Source organism: Neolamprologus multifasciatus, chromosome 9 (genome assembly GCF_963576455.1).
Source record: "Neolamprologus multifasciatus chromosome 9, fNeoMul1.2, whole genome shotgun sequence".
Taxonomy (NCBI): domain Eukaryota; kingdom Metazoa; phylum Chordata; class Actinopteri; order Cichliformes; family Cichlidae; genus Neolamprologus; species Neolamprologus multifasciatus.
In genome coordinates, this window is record NC_140447.1 from 27,273,247 (window position 1) to 27,289,918 (window position 16,672).

Genomic DNA, 16,672 nt, shown 5'->3' on the forward strand with positions numbered 1-16,672 from the left:
CTACTAAAAACCTTAGTTCAAATCTCATTGACCTTGACCTCAAGGTCAGAGGTCAATTTTTCTGAAAGGTTTGTGAATGCAATAACTTGACAACAAGGCGACATAAGATTTTGAAATTGATAGTGTAGGTGTATACTAGGGGGCTGAGGGGTACCTCTTCCCGCGTCAGTATCTTCTATCTGTAACACAATAGAAAAATACATTTTGAATTCATTCTGATAAAAACTTGGGATGTAGATTGAGGTCATATAAACAATCCTCCACGGTCAACCTCAAGCTTTATTGGTCACAAACCGACAAAAAAGCCTTATAACTTAGAAACTCCATTTCTTTCATGTGTGGTGGGCACTGTCAGAATCTAAAGTACGCTCTAAAGATTTTAAATATCATGTCACATTTGATCTCAAAGATCTTGATGTCAAAGTGATAATAATGCTATATAGAGCTATTTAAAACTAGGTTTCTTACTGCTGTTGCTTGTATTGATAATATACAAGCACATAAGGAACAAAATACATAATGATCTGAATACATTTGTACAATATTCCTGAATGAGGAAAAATTTTCATTTAATTTCTTTTACAAAAATTGAAATAAACAATGAAATTTATGTTACAAATCTACTATACATCTACTCAAAATTATTTAAAATATATTAAAATGGGTTTGCACTCCCAATATCTTAAAGTGTGTTTACAAAGAACAAAGAAAACACGATAAATACATTACTATTCTCTTAGAATTAAATAGTGCCCAGAGAGTGAGCTGCCAGTCAGTGCAGTCAGGTTTAAGTAAATTAAAAAATTAATAGCTTAATATATTAAGTCAAATGTACTCTTCACTTAGTAAAAACTACTCCCATTTTTTTAACAATTATCAAACAAATGGGTAAGCGGAAGAACATGAATGTATGGATGGATATTTATGATTAACAGGGTCAATGTAAGTTAATAAACATTTATCTACCAGAGTTAGACACAGGCTAATTTTCCATCGTTGTCCCTGGCCAGAATAAAAAACAACCTAAAAGCAATGTGAGAGTTCTTGCAACATGATTTCTTAGTTGTGTTTACTTGAATGGAAAACCATGCCCTAACCATGCAAACCAACTGTCTTAAAAAAAACACATGGTTTGAGTAGTGATGGGAATACTTTTTTTTAGTAACAAGTAATCTAACTAATTACTATTTCTATTGTTACAACGCCGTTAGCATTACAGGAAAATGCGGTGCGGTCGCGTTACTATTTTTCAGACGGTTGAAGCTGTGTTCAGCTTAATGCATCTTATATCAGTTGCACGGAAGTAGCTGGAAGTAATCTGGACGCTACAGCTTTAAGCAGCTGCGTGCTCCCACGGACGGCAATCACTTTCTGTCCGACGATCACTTTTTGGCACAACACCTGGAGCTAAGGGGGCAAAACAATCGCATGAGTGCTGCTGTTTGACTGAGGAAGAGTAAAGTAGTCGTGGTAAGCCAATCACATGACCACTTAAAGAGGACAAAGCAACAAGGTGATATATACCAGTTTTTAAATTGTCTGTGAAGGTTCTCAGTCATCCAGGTCATCGTAGTCAAAGGAGCTTGCAAAGAAAAGCATCTGGACTTCTTTAAGTTACTTGAAGACGTTTCACCTCTCATCCGAGAAACTGAAGAAGCTTCTCGGATGAGAGGTGAAACGTCTTCAAGTAACTTAAAGAAGTCCAGACGCTTTTCTTTGCAAGCTGCTTTGACAAGGTGATATATACCAGTTTTTAAATTGTGTTGAAAGGCCACGTAAAACCAGAGTCGTGATAAACGATATATACGCAGCGTTTTTTCCTCAGTAGTTTCGTCATGTTTACTGTCTAAGGACAGCACAGCGAGACCTCTCTGCTTATGAGCAAAAAAACCAAACAAAAAAAACAGCCCTTTCGTGTTGGTGGAAAAATGCACCACGTCGACCAATCAAAAGATGATATGGCAACATGACATTTGGTTGTTTAGGAAGAAGCAGAAAAAGAGAGAGAGCGAGTTTTGAGATGTGAGAGATTTGTGACGTTTAGCGTGTTTGGAGTGTGTAGTTAATGTGTTGTCTTGTGTAGTTAGTGTGTAGTGTTGTGGATAGTTTTATGTTGTGTGTCCGAACAATGAGGTGACTGCTGTCTCCAGGTAGAAACAGGAGTGATACACCTGCTGCTGTCAGACCTGCAGGTATCAGGCTGTGATGTTTCCTTCATAGTGGACAGAAATTATTTTTTTGGAGTGGCACAAATAATTTGTGTGGCATCTTATTGAATGCAGAACAACTGATTGTTCTGTAGATAGTTTGAAATAAATGGTAAATGGTCTGTATTTGTATAGCGCTTTTACTAGTCCCCCCCTAGGGACCCCAAAGTGCTTTACACACCCAGTCATCCACCCATTCACACACACATTCACACACTGGTGGAGGCAAGCTACAGTTGTAGCCACAGCTGCCCTGGGGCAGACTGACAGAAGCGAGGCTGTCATATCGCGCCATCGCGTGAGTTTGTGCTGAAAAGGATGATACCAAACAAACAAAGTAAATCGTTTTTAAAGGTGAAATGTGGAGTGAAAATCAAAAGTAGTTAAAAATGACCAATTCTACCCTGGAGCCCAGAGGGTTAAACGTTTTTTTCAAAGTAACGCAATAGTTACTTTTCAAGTAATTAATTGTTTTTAGAATCTTGTAACTTAGTTACTTTTTTTGAAGAAGTAACTAGTAACTATAATTAATTACTTTTTCAAAGTACACTGGGTTTGAGTGCCTTAGTGCATAAGAATGAATGAGAAACAGGTTTTGTTTTCACACACTTATAATAAAGGTAAAAAAAAACACTCTTCAAATCAGTTATATGCATATTTTATTTTCTTCTTTCTAAAATAACTGACGCTGCTCATCTTAAACTGTAATTAATGCTGGTGAAGGCAGAAGGCAGAAGGATAGCAAGTGGGACATCTTTGGCAGCATGATTTTTTTTAGAAGAGACCAACATGGCAGAGAGTAGGTTTAGCCTGCACACGTTGGCACCATCACAAAGCATAAATAATGTTCACGTGTAATAGTTTAAAACCACATGCTCATCAAAAGCTTGCAGATTTGGTGGAACTCCCTTGTTTTCTGCCTCAAGCCAAGCATCCATCGTTGATTTGAAGTGTAAAGCATTAACAGTCCAAACAGGAGGCAAAGTACTTGAGGTAACCTCTTGAGACAATCCATGAAAACCTCCCTCAGAAATGACGTCAGTAGACGCTGGGTCGAGGTGGAGAGGATGTGGAACGTTAAACGTTAGTGTCAAAAGCCTTTTTAAAAGCAAACAAAACATTATAGCAGATGATCAGTTATTAAACAGCTTCCACAGTAACCATGTTTATACTTTAAAAAAAAAACAGCTTGAAACAAACTACAAGGAAGATTTTTTTAAATTGAAAGAGTGATTCAATACTGTTTTTCCTGTTTAGCTGTTATCCATCCACTTGAGTCCAGTAACCGAGGGAGGCTAAATCATTTATTGCTGGAGATGAACAAAGTCAACTGTGATTTGGAGCATTCCCACATCCTCTTCGCGTTGGTAATTGGACAAATCCTCCCTGGTGGCTGCCTCCCGCTCCTCCTGGTGGAAACCCTGAAGTGCTTTACGAAAAATAAAAGATATAAAAGAGGAGTAATTACTATACCGTCGCTGTCTACTTTTGTGTTGAACTCGTGTTTATATCAATCTCTTTGTCTAACTCTTAATAACACACCTGCAAATACAAAGTAAACTTGTATATAACTGAGGCCTTGTAGTACAACGGTACACATTCCTGTCACATCTGGTTTGTAGAACTGAACAATGAACAAGCAGAGCACAAGTTTATGACACACTCAAAAGCTACGGGGGGAAAAAAGGCTTGCAAAGACAATACAAAACACCACAGTGTGACAGTGAAGCTAACAGTTAGTAACTGGAAAATCCCCTGGTTTGATGCTATAAACAGCAATTAACAACAACTCCTCAGATTAACAAAAAGAACAAGAAAAGGGAAATACTTTATTTGCCCCATATTTGGAAAATTCAACAGCTTAAATGATAATATAAATATCCTAAAGAGTTACTGCATATAATAGGAAAGATTTCCTGTATCTGTCCTTGTTCAGTGCTCTGCTGCCTGCTCAGTAAGTATTAAAGAAGAGAGTCAGGACTGGCTACAGGCTGAGGATAACGTCTCCTCTACCACAGCTTCAAAGATGTCCATTTTGCAACCAATGATAGAGCCGGCCTTCCTAATCAGTGCATTCAGTCTGTCTGTGTCACCGGCTCTGATGTCACTCTCTCAGCAGACCATAGCAAAGTACACTATGGCTACGTTCACACTGCAGGCGAAAGCGCATCAAATCCGATTTTTTTGACCCTATGCGACCCATATCCGATCATGGTGTGACAGTGTGAACGGCACAAATCCGATATTTTCAAATCCGATCTGGGTCACTTTCGTATGTGGTACTGAATCCGATACATATCCGATGTTTCAGAAAGCGACTGCTGTGTGAACGGTCATGTCGCATTAAATCCGTCTTTTACGTCACTGACACAAGACAGACGCCAATTATCAGCGCTTGAGAAGCGCCCGATAAGACATCGCGAACGCTTCCTGGCCATCCGGTGAAACTGCTGGGAAGACAACGTTGGAGAAACATGAACATTTTATTTGTACTGTATAATCTGCAGATTCTGACAGAAATCTGCAACTATCCTTTGAAGCACCGCTCCTCTAAAACAGCAATAAGGATCATTATTAGGTTATTTACATTTTTATGTAAATAACAAAATAACTTAAAGCAAAAATTGGGGAACATGAAGTCCGAAGTCTTTATATTAAGGGCCATCAGTCAAACAATACTGTTTGGTCTGGGTCTAAACAGAGCGCGTTGTGTGTGACATCTTCTTTTGCGCATGCGGGCCGCTTTGAGCGTTCACACTAGAGCGCGTTTGCTATCGCATTTTATTTGTAGTGTGAACACGCAGACAAAAAAATCAGATTTGATCAAAAAATCGTAATAGAGCATTAAGACCTGCAGTGTGAACGTAGCCTATGTTTGCTACAAAGAAGCAATGGAAAATCTCCATTTTGCTGCAGAACAGGTGAACAGAAATGGAGACAGCACAGTCCCCTGTGAAAGTCCTGTAGAGCCCATCACCAAATCAGAAAAGCACTGATTTTTTTTAGATTTTAATCTGCTAAGATGCTTAAATTACCCCCACTCTCTCCGCTCCCTCCTCCCCAACCAATCGACAAATTAGATACAATATTGAAGCCATATTGGTCCAATGACTGATCCCAGGTTTGATCTTCAGTCCTCAGTCATGCCTACCTGAGTGTAATGAAGCAGTAGCAAAGTCACAGATACCACAGATAAAATGAAATTTGATTATTATAATTATTCACAATTACAAACTAAATTACTTAAGATGTAGATTAAAAATACATTACATTTATACCCTTTTATTATAGTCTGAAATCCCTTTAGTCAGATTTATATTTCTGTTTTTCTATTTAGCAATAGCTAGCTAGATGTGCAATAGCATGTGTAAGGTTTGTTCCAAAAGCCCAGAGGGACTGTTAAACCAGAGCAAGAACAGACGCGGCTATTGGAGACCGCATGGAGAGCGCCAATCTGCCGGCGCTGCTTTGGGCTTCAGTGCCTCAGCTGTCCGAGCTGGACCTGCAGTGGGACTACACTGGTATGCAGTGGTCCAACATGCAGCTGCACTCCACTCAACTGGGACTCCTGGACAGCCAGCGGACAGCAGCAGGGCCTGTTCAGTTCACTACTATTAATACAGCATAATGTAACAATGTAACAATCCAAATGATATATTTTAAGACAGTTCCACATACTGTATGTCCTCCTTTGGCAATAAATGTCCACCTAATATTTCTGATCTGTCCGTAACGAATACGTTTCTCCTACTATTTTAATAAAAACTACAACTACACTTCTTTACTACAATTCCCAGTTGTTTACTTATTTCAAAATCAAACTACAGACTTCTACTTGCGACTCCTTTTTTAATGATTTGTGTCTTTGTCGGGAGCCTGTGGACACACTGTTGATTTCATTCTTTTAATTATCTGGGTTGCCTCTTTATTTTTACAGATCTGAATCCATTGCTAACCCTTCAAGAGCTCAGATGTGTAAATGAATACACAGAAGGCTTAAATCTAACCAACAACCAAACAACCACAGCCAGCCAAATCGCCAACTGTAATGAGTTTACAAAAACAAGATAAGAACTCATGCTGAAAGGAGAAGGGGGGGAGCCTGTGCTGGCGTGACGGCCTGGAGGACTGAGGATGGATTGGTTCACTGCTCGTAGATTGGCGGTATAACCATAGCTCACTGTGTCCTCGTTTTTTTCTGTCACTTTCAGATAGACCCTGGCAAAGCCAGACACAGATTAATGAAGTATGGGTGTCTATAAACACAGAAGCAAAGAGTCCTGGCAATAATTTTTTTTCCTGACCAATCCTAAAGTATCTCTGCTGTCAGGTATAATAGGAGCACAAATTTCTACCGAGGCTGTCCTCCACATGCCTCGTCTAACTCCATGCCCTATAAATGTCATTTTCCTGTAAAATAACACACAAGGATGAATATCTAGGCTTTCTATTCTAATCTATTCTGTCCTTTACAAGGCAGCTGTTGCACACATTTTCACAGCAGTATGTTTCTTATTTGCTCATTTATATTAAATGCAAGGAGCACTAACGCAAGGCAAAAAAAAACCCATTTCCACATATTAATATAACAAGTGAAGATTTGTCAGAATCGGTGTTTGCAGACAGCTTCTTGCTGTTGTGATGTGTTTATGGAGGCCGGCTGTTAAATAATCTGCACAAAATACAGAGGCAATGGTGCAGTCAAGGGCAGCGGTTATTCATCTCAGGCTGATCTCCTGATAGAACATGATGCCAAATGCAGACATCCCTTTGGCTCACTGCATTTTGCGCTATAGGCAAGAGTTTGATGTTTGGTTGAGAGGACAGGACAGCAGCAAAGTGGATGCTTGGAGCACTTCCAGGGATTAAACTCATGAATCTAGCAGCAGCCAGTGGTCATCGTGACACAAACACTGCATGGGTGGTAACGTGTGCACAGCGTGGGGTCTTTGGCTTGGAACATAAAAGAGAGAGGAAGAGGGAGAAATTTGAAACCATAAAACCATAAACGCCTGCAGACTTTTCTCCCATCTCCCACATTTTTATTATAAATGGCATATGCTTTGTGGCGCTTGTCTTGCTAAAGCTTCATTAAGTGTTGTGAAAATTATGAGACACAAATGATAAATAAAAGAACGGGCTGTGCATCTCTGGGCTCTCTTCTTGATGTATTTTCACCCCTTGAAGCCTCGTTTGTGAAGTCTTATAAACGTCTTGAATATATCTACTAATTTTTACTTTACTCCTGTTACCTCATAACTTAATTATCCTGTTATGTCAAAAATCATACTTTGTTTACTTGTAAATCTGATTTCATTATCTCGTCATCACAGCACTGCTTTCATGACTTCGTCGCTTAATTATGGGACTGATTATAGTTGGAGTGTCTGCTTTTGTTGCACCTTTATGACAATGAAATCTTCCACAAATATTCAAATTCATCACTTTATTTCAGTGGAAAGTCTACACTTTAATTAAACTGCATTTATGTTATGTAGCAGCTGAAGAGTTGCACATAGTTACAGCATAATTAGATTGTGTTTAAATATATTTTATGTTGTTTTTTTTATTGCATTCAGTGCACATACCAGCATTTTACATGTACCTCAAAGCCTTTGGAATATAATAACATATTCTTCACAACATCAGCCTTTGCATTGCCATTTGGTTTGTTCCTGTTGAGGTATTGCAGACATGTGACAACTAACCATGTGACTTCACCATTTTCAAGACGCGACAGTCATGCTGTTAATGTAGGATTGAGTATAGAAGGTCAGAAAGGCCTAGAGAGTGGAAGCATGTGTTTCCCAATCAACTAATATTATATAAACCTTCTCATGATTGCTTTCGTCACTAGCAGGTAAGTAGTTAGCACATGTTTTGCTGAGAAACATAAAAAACTGCAGCCAACCTTGACAGTCCACTAACAACCAAAGCAATCAGCAGCAGCAGCTTCTTTGCAACTGATTCCATCCAGTGAGAGCCAGAAACCTCCTGGAACCACTGCCAGCCAGCAGGGAATGCAGTTTTTTCATAGCCAAAACTGATTGTAACATGTCCAATGTGATAGTGAACTCTCGAGCAGTGTGTCTATGGCGTCACATGAGAAACCTCAGTAGACAGTAAAACAGATGAATGCTTCTGAGTCTGAAAATCTGAGCCTGCAGGGGGCGATATCTGTGGCTACAATAAGGCTTCCAGTCCCATTGAAGTCTATGGGAAAACAGCTCTTTGCTTTTAACTCTGTAAACACCTTCCTGGTGGGTTTTGGGTTTCATACTGTACAACAGCGGTCCCCAACCTTTTTTGCACCACGGGCCGGTTTATGCCCGACAATATTTTCACGGACCGGCCTTTAAGGTGTCGCGGATATATACAACAAAATAAAACTAGTACAGGTACTGAAAAAAAGAAGATTTATTCATAACACACGTGAAAAGACCAAGGAAAACCGAGTTAACGATAAAAACGATAACAAAATAACGCTGAAAACCGATAAAAACCCTGAAAACCATACATTTAACACCTGAGCCTCAACTCTCGCGGCCCGGTACCAAACGACTCACGGACTAGTACCAGTCCGAGGCCCGGGGGTTGGGGACCGCTGCTGTACAAGACAATTATTTTGTTATTTTATTGACTCTAAGGTTCAGACAAAATGACTGCATGTTTTTTTTTTTGTTTTTTTAGTCAGATGTGCCCCTTGCTCAACACTAAGATGGTGAGAATACTACACAGCGGCTTCATAATGGGACTTCCTGTGGGTGACATCATGGTAGCTACATTCATCTTTTACACACTCTATATTAAAACAAAATCAGAATCAGCTGACTTAAAATCCTAAATTTAACATTTAGAGAGAGTTTTAAAAAATATTGTCTAGAAGTGTTTTTACAAAGAAGAAATTACAGCTAGAAGATGAATCAGGTATTACACAAGGAAGTCATTCACTGGCTAGAACAAGGACCTACTTTACACCCATAAAACGTCACTGAATTTTTCTGCATTTTTTGAAGTTTTCTCCAATGAAATACTAGAAGCTTATTTCTGCTACTCTATGTCCTAGACACTAAACTTGTGCAAACTTTCCACTGAAGCTTTGATATAGTCCATGACTGTGACTCTTGGGGTGGTTATAAAAAGGATTTGGTTGCATTTTGTAAGAGATCGCTTGTGTTTTTCAACCCTGAAAAATTTGCATGCAAAAAGAAGTTATAAGAGCTCAAAAACAGTGGATAAATAAAAGCACCCAATTCTTTGATTCACTTTGAGGGTCTGTAACTTGGAAGTTTTAAAAGCGTGAAAGTTACATTTTGCATGGATTCTTCAAGTAGACTGAAGTTATTGTACAAAATAAGCAATAGATTCTGATGGGGTTCGATTTGACTGACTTTATATGCCACATATGTTATAACAAGTGCCATTATGTACTATATGTAGTCACAATATGACAAATAAGTGTACTATAGTCACCAAAAAACAAGGGTCAGTTAATCTGGTTGGTAGATTTGGTTACCCATTTAGATTTTTCCTATGTGATTCCCAGATTTGTTGAGAAATCTCCCTTCTCTTAAATACAATGGGACTAAATGGCAATTGGCTTGTGGTGTTCACATGTGCCAAAACATACAACTGAAAAACTCAATCATTACAGATTTTTTTTGAAAGAAATCCCTGATAAATGTTTTTTGGTAGGAACCATTTCTCCACTCACTGGATAGGTACTACAGACAGAACATTTTCTCCTACCTTATAGGAGTTTGTGTTTTTCCTTACTGAGCTGCTTATTGTGTTATATTCAGCTCTACACGTGTTCTATTTTATTCAGATTTGTATTTATCGAGCTCATTTTAAGCATTAAAGCATTAAATTGTGCCCCTTCTTTGTGTGTCTTTTTAAACCTGTTGAGCCTATTGTGCTTTTTTATGGCTCTTCTTTGTTGCTATTTTGTTATAGGCCGTGCTTAATATTTTGGCTGCTGTCATACAGGATACCCACCAGAACCATCGCCACCATTACAGCCACTTTTTTTTTGTTTTAGGTATAAAAATATCCCATTTTATCTCTGTTGTATCTTACGCTAGACAACCAAAAGAAGTGAAGCTAGTTTCAGCTTAGCCAAGCGCGACGCCATTAATATTTACATCCTGTCACGCTCTCCTGAGCACGAGCCACTCATCACGAGCAGAGGTGTGCTCCCTGCTGCGGAGTGATAAGATTGAAGGGTGTTGCTAGAAAGAAAATAGTTCCTAAATGAAACCGCTTACTGCAAGGTTTGTGGATATTTTGGAGTAAAAGGGTCATGATTTTTTAAAATGTATTTTTGTGACGATTTGAGCGCCACAAGGTGAGTGCCATTTACTTCCATTATATTCAAGAGAAGGCCGACATCCCTAGCAGCGGAAATCTTCAAAATTGGGCAACTCGCGCCAAAACAGTCTAAATCAATAAATAGCACCGCAGACCAGGGGGGAAATATACGTGTGATTTAATAAATGTATTTATTTATTTCTGTAATTTATTTTTTGTAGTGAAGTGGCCTTACAAAAAACGGCTTAATGGAAAACTGTACATCCTGCAAAGTTGTTTTGTCAAGCGAAATGTATTTTTTAAAGCATCTATTGAGCTGCAAAAGCTCAGTTTAGCCCATTTTTCTATTTGCAGTAGTGCTCTTATGATTGAGCACTTCCCACTTGATTGTGCTCTTAATTGAGATATATTTAGAAATGCTAAAATCGTGTCTTGGCCGGTGAACACATAAACCTCCCAAATATAAGTCTGACATGATTAGCAGCAGAGCAGCGGACCACACAGATGAAGTTTTCTTTTCAAGATAGGAGAGGCTCTCGCAATGTTTGTGCCCACCAGCAAAACAGTTACTCTGAGAAAGTTTAGTTACAGGCTGATATATTTTTCCCCCTCCCAAATATCGCTATAGCTGACATTTGGGGAGGTCATAGTGTTTTAAACTGGATTACAGACTCTGAAATGACCACTGAGTTGAAGTGTCAAAAATGAAAATAATAACCTTTATAAAGGTAGGGTTCATAGCAGGGATGCTGTATTAGATTGAGGTTTTAATATTAGAAGCCTCGACTAATAATAATAATAATAATGAGGATAGTCCTGTGGTAGCATTTAATCGTGAGGTATTAGTGGTAGAAACAGTAGGATGTAATAGAAGCAGTAAAGTCAGGCTGCTATTAACAGAAGTGCCTTAATAGTAAGTGTATGGTGATTGTTGCAGCAGCATTATTCAGTACATAGAGTTGATTCATAGCCACACTTTAAGTACATTTACATTTGCAGCTCTGTTGGACGCACAAAAGAAAATACATGCATATTATTGAATTTATCATAAGCATAGTAGCTGTAGGCTTAATAGGGACATATTAAGACACATGCTAATTTGCCCTGGCATGACACTTGAGTTCACACAGTTACTCACATTTAATTAGCTATTGTAATAAGCCGTGATCTGTGGTTTACACGGTTTTAAAGGAAGCAGCGAGCCTAACTGGATGCTTTCGCAAATATAAAGATTTATTGATTGACTCCCAACCCGCAGTCAACCTATGACTTTGCAGCTGTTAATCACGGGGATTATGCAGATGCACAAATAAAACATCAAGCTTATTAATAAACTTGAACGCGCTCGCCCCACCGGAGCTCCTAATCTCCCCCTTTCTGCCATCTTCCTTTTGTTTAGTTTTTTTGTCGGAGTGTGGCACTGTTTTTTTCTTTCTTTCGTTCGTTCTTTCTTTCTTTCCTCCCCTTCTCCCTTTCTGCTGGGGACTTGTGAATGGCAGCCAATGGGAGGGTTGAGTCCCCTCAGCCTCTCAGCCTCCCTGACATCCACAGCGAGAAGTGATGCAGCGCGACTGAGACGCGCAGTTGAGGTGGAACAACGGGCAACAAAAAAGCTGCAGCGAACGGATACACACTTGGCTCCGACGTGCGCCTTCAACACCCCGGGAACATTTCCTCCCTAGAATAAACTTCATTATCAGGTGAGCTTTGCTTGCAACTTCTCTCCGCCGGTGGGAAATTGTCTAATTTGTGCCCGATTCGCCGCTCGAACAGTTACTTCTTGTCTTTGCGGCGCGCTGTATTGTCCGAGTCGGGGTTAATTTAAGCGAATTAGTCGTGTCGCCTTTATAAGACGGTTTACTCTTGTATGGATTGTAATGAAATCGCAAGTGGGGCAAAAAAAAAAGAAAGAGAGAAAGAAAGAAAATCCATATTTGGAGGAGACTAATTAGTGGGGTAACTTCGGGCTTTGAATTGGAAATGAGTTTGAATCGAAGTTATTTGTATGCACGTCCAGAGCATGCTCATTCAACTTATATCGGGGGTCAATCGGTGGCCAGTGGGTTCTTTAACTTTTCTGTTTCGTGAAAGGGCTCTGTGCGCAATTCTCATTCATTTCTGTGGATGTAGAAAGGAAGCGTGCTCCTCCCGGTACAGAGGTCCTCTGCGACGCATTTTCCCTTCTTTTTTGCCCTGTGATGCGATCATGCAGGCCTGGGCTCTCAACGCACCTTTGCCTTTTATTCTGTCGCGTATGAAACTTCACCCCAACCCAACCCAACCCCCCACCCCGACGCTCGCGTGAATCTATCTGTGAAGATTCCCTTTTTTTCCGCCCCTCTCCACCGATGATCGCGCTGAAGCCAGTGGCAAATCCACGGGATGCGAATCGATGCAGGTGGGACAGCATGCTCTGATAAAGGCGGATGACTGTCTATCTGCGGCCGCCTGCAGTCGCACTGTGATGCTCTGCTGCCTCTTCTCTTTTCTTTTTTTTTTTGCTCTGCTGTTAGAGATCAGCTCAAAGGCCTTGCTTTCTTTTCCTCTTTCTGGGGGAGGGCACTCCTGGAGTTGACTCAAGTTTTCTAAAAACAACATGTCCTCCAGCGTTATTGACAACAAGATGATATCAGTGATGTGGCTGTAAATATTTAATGGATTCGCTGAATAATGCAGGCGGGCTATAAAGGGATTAACTTGGCTGTTTTACTCCAAACTTGCAGGTATCGACAGGGTGATGGGGTAGAGGTGTGGTGAATCCAGCAGCCCCTGCACAATCCTGAAAATTGAATTCTGTGCTTGGAAAAGTTTCGCCATCCTTTCCTGTTTGTCTGCAGATTGCTCCATGTTAGTTATTGCTCTGGCTTAAAGTAAGCCTGAGGTAATATGCCTGAAGGCAGCCAAGAAGTTGTTTGGGGGAGTTGTCAAACTACCCGGGGAATATTCTGCAATAAGCACGCCTCTTCACACATGCTTTTAAAATTACAAACAAGAGCTCCTCTTATCCGAAGATAAGGGAGAAATGAAAGAAAAAAGCTTTACATCTGAAAATAGTGGGTTAACTTCGCTGCTTGCCTTTTTACAGGAACAACTTCCCACCTGTTTCTATATCGCACAAAGCAGCGTGGTGAAAGGAGATTGTCTTAACCAGAATAGCTTCTGTGGTCCAGGTTTTTCATTCGCTGGTTTGAAGTTTTGAGATGAAAGGGACAGAGTCGAATCTGTGGCTGATCAAAGTCAAACAGAAAACATGGCAGGTACTGAATATTTAAAGGCTCTGCAAACAGAGTCTGCATGTGTGTGGGGATCATACCGTACATCATGTATGTGTTTATCGCGCCGGCTGCGCTGGAGCTTCGCATGAAGACATTTTTAAGAGATATTGCTGAACTGGTTTGACAGGCGGAGGGGGGATAGACATATTCCAGCCATCAGCATTTTCTAAAGCAGAGCTCAGATTACAATAGACAGCCCCTCACATTTCATCTCCCACATATATCTCTCCTCTGTGGGGCATGTGCAGCAGCTCAGGGGCTATTCCAAAAAGCTCCAGTCTCACTCTGCCGGCCGGCTCCTGTCTGTCCCTGTGAGCGCTGACGTCACCGGATGGTGGGTTTACCCGATGGCCAGACGACGATGACCGGTGACCCGAGCTGATTACATTATTTGTGCTCCAGATGGGCAGCATCATTTTGATGTGTCCTGCTCGTAATATTGAACGGTTCTAGCCCTCTCTGCAGTGGCATCTGGAGCTAATAAAATCACATCCCAGCGGTCTGTGCTGAAGCACCCTCCGATCCCCTATGGTGATCTCTGCAGCCCTCTTTTCCTCTCCTGTGAGCGTGTTTGGATACTTGTGGGCATTTGTTGAGCCTGCGCGCACGGCGAGTGGCTCTAATGTGTGTGTGTGTGTGTGTGTCCGTCTGTGTGTGTGTGTGCCTCGCTTACGAATGTTTGAAGTCAGAGGCAGAGAGCACCCCTGGGCATTGTAGTTCAGTAGATGCACCTTGATTGTTTGAGTGCATTAGTCACGGTCTGTATGATGTGATAATAAATCATGACGTTGTTTGTTCTGCGAGTGCTCCGGGATTCCTCCTAAGATTTTCTTGTGCCAAATATTTATCTGGAGTTGCTTCTTTCAGTGCCAGCCAACTAGGTCTCTCTGTTTTTCTTCTCTTTTTCTCTTCCTTTCAAATCTGAAGTCCCCCCCCCTTCCACTAAATACGTGACGCTGTCTTTTATTTCTCCAGGCTTCTTGTGACCATTAGAGCAAATTTTCTGCTGCCACAATGGTGACTTCTTAACTTGCTCCTTTACTAATGAGACAGATTCCCTTCAGAGACGCCTATTTATGGAGCCGTCAGATCCGTAATTGCATGGAAACCAAAATAAGGCGAGACGCGCGTTTCTCACCCACAGACTCGCAGAGAAGGCAGGGATTTGTGACGTCTGCTTCTGGTTATTAGATTCGTATTGTCAGGGTCCGCCCTCACCTTGCCTCTGAAGGTCAACCTGAGTCTCAGAGTGAATTTGCTATGACTAAAAAAGACACAAGAATTAGATGGGATACAGTTAAGCCACGCGAAGGCTGCTTCTCGACAGGTTTCAGCTGAAGGGATTTGCGAGCTGGACGATGGCCAGGAGGGTTGAACATCCCCATAGAGTCTGTATAAATCCCTCCGAAAAAGGCCTATTCTCCACTCTGTGTGCTGAGAAGATAAATCCACACAGATCTGACAATTTATACCTCACTTAACAATGACTAATTATCACTTCCTGCTTCGTGTAGGAGAACACCAATTACACAGAAATATACTCCTAAATCTGTTTTCAAAGTGGTTGGACAGAGATGTGGTGTGTGTGTGTGTGTGTAATGCACATTGCTGGATGAAGCTGATAGTACAGAGCGCATGAACTTGTGATAAAAGACGAGTGCAGCTTTTTACAGTATGGCACAGTAGGACGGATGTGACTATGAAATCACTTAGATTCGTGTCTTTGGGGTGGGAGACGGAGTAAATCACTGCCAATGTTGAATAACGCAGTCTGCCAACAGTTTTTTCATTTTTTTCCTTTTTTTTTGGTCCCTCTTCCCCCTCAAACTGTGGCTTGGCTCCACAGCTTTTCTAATTATGAAGTGGCTGAGAGATAGCTTCACAGCTCCGACACTATGTGGTGGTTGAGCTAACCGAATGGCAATCTAACTGAATTACCAACAAAGCCTGACAGACTTGTGGAGTTTAGCGAACGTATTTTGCAAAAAGTAACATCCTCACCTTCCTGTTCAGCCACGAAATGTAGACACAGATGCACAGGCGCAGGCTCACACACATATGGAAAGAGGCGCGCGCACACACACAAGCACAAATGCTAGCAAACAAACACAGTACAAAGAGCGAAGGTGTACAGTTCTCCGCACGCTTCTCAGCACAATTTAACAAGATATATTAGTCACCCAGGAGGCAGCAGAAAGCCCGGCATCCACAGTGTGCAGCAGACTGCAGTCTGACAGTGGGAGATAGTGATTTACAACAAAGCCCCGTAGACCATGGCACAATTTCAGAGTTGCGGAAATGACACTGGTAAAGCAGGGGCATGAAAGTCTATCCACCAGCCACGTCTCATTTCTTACACCATTTGCCCTGGGATGGGGAGGGCGGAGAACGACGGGGCAGATGACAAATCCACTATTGTAGGTACCACACAATGAGTCGAGCCCAGGAGTTGAATTCTTTCCTGGATGTCATCGAAAATATGAGCGGAAACTGGATGGAGCCCACCTTCAAGGACACTGAACATTCCTTGGTTCTTAAATTTGAGGTGAAATCGATTTTTTGACCCAGCGAGCATACCGTTAGACTGCGGATTGGATTTTGAATTAAATCTCTATATCCAGTATGTGGGTGGGTGGGGGTGGAAAACAATAATCATCTAATAGTGGAAATCACAGATCCAGATCACTATCAAAATCTAATCAACCCTTCTCAGGCTTGAGGCTGATCTCTCTGGCAAATTTCATGGAAATTTGTTCGTGGGGGTTTCAGACACCACACATGACAGAGGTGAAACTGTAGCTTCCTAGAGAGGTGAAAATTCACCCACACATTTAAACCCCAAAATGAGTGCTATTTAGTCAAAACTATCTTGAGAGGATC

The 16,672-nt window shown here is 41.0% G+C and overlaps 1 protein-coding gene across 2 annotated transcripts in view; it reads left to right on the forward strand.

The window, feature by feature from the left end:
* The first annotated feature begins 11,792 nt into the window (after positions 1 to 11,792).
* Positions 11,793 to 16,672, forward strand: part of LOC146511693 (cadherin-10-like) — a 76,583-nt gene continuing 71,703 nt past the window's right edge. The window contains exon 1 of one of the 2 annotated variants that reach the window (XM_085171603.1): positions 11,793 to 12,915. The gene's annotated coding sequence lies outside the window, so the exon portion shown is untranslated. The remainder of the gene's footprint in view (positions 12,916 to 16,672) is intronic. The other variant, XM_085171602.1, reaches the window with a different exon arrangement.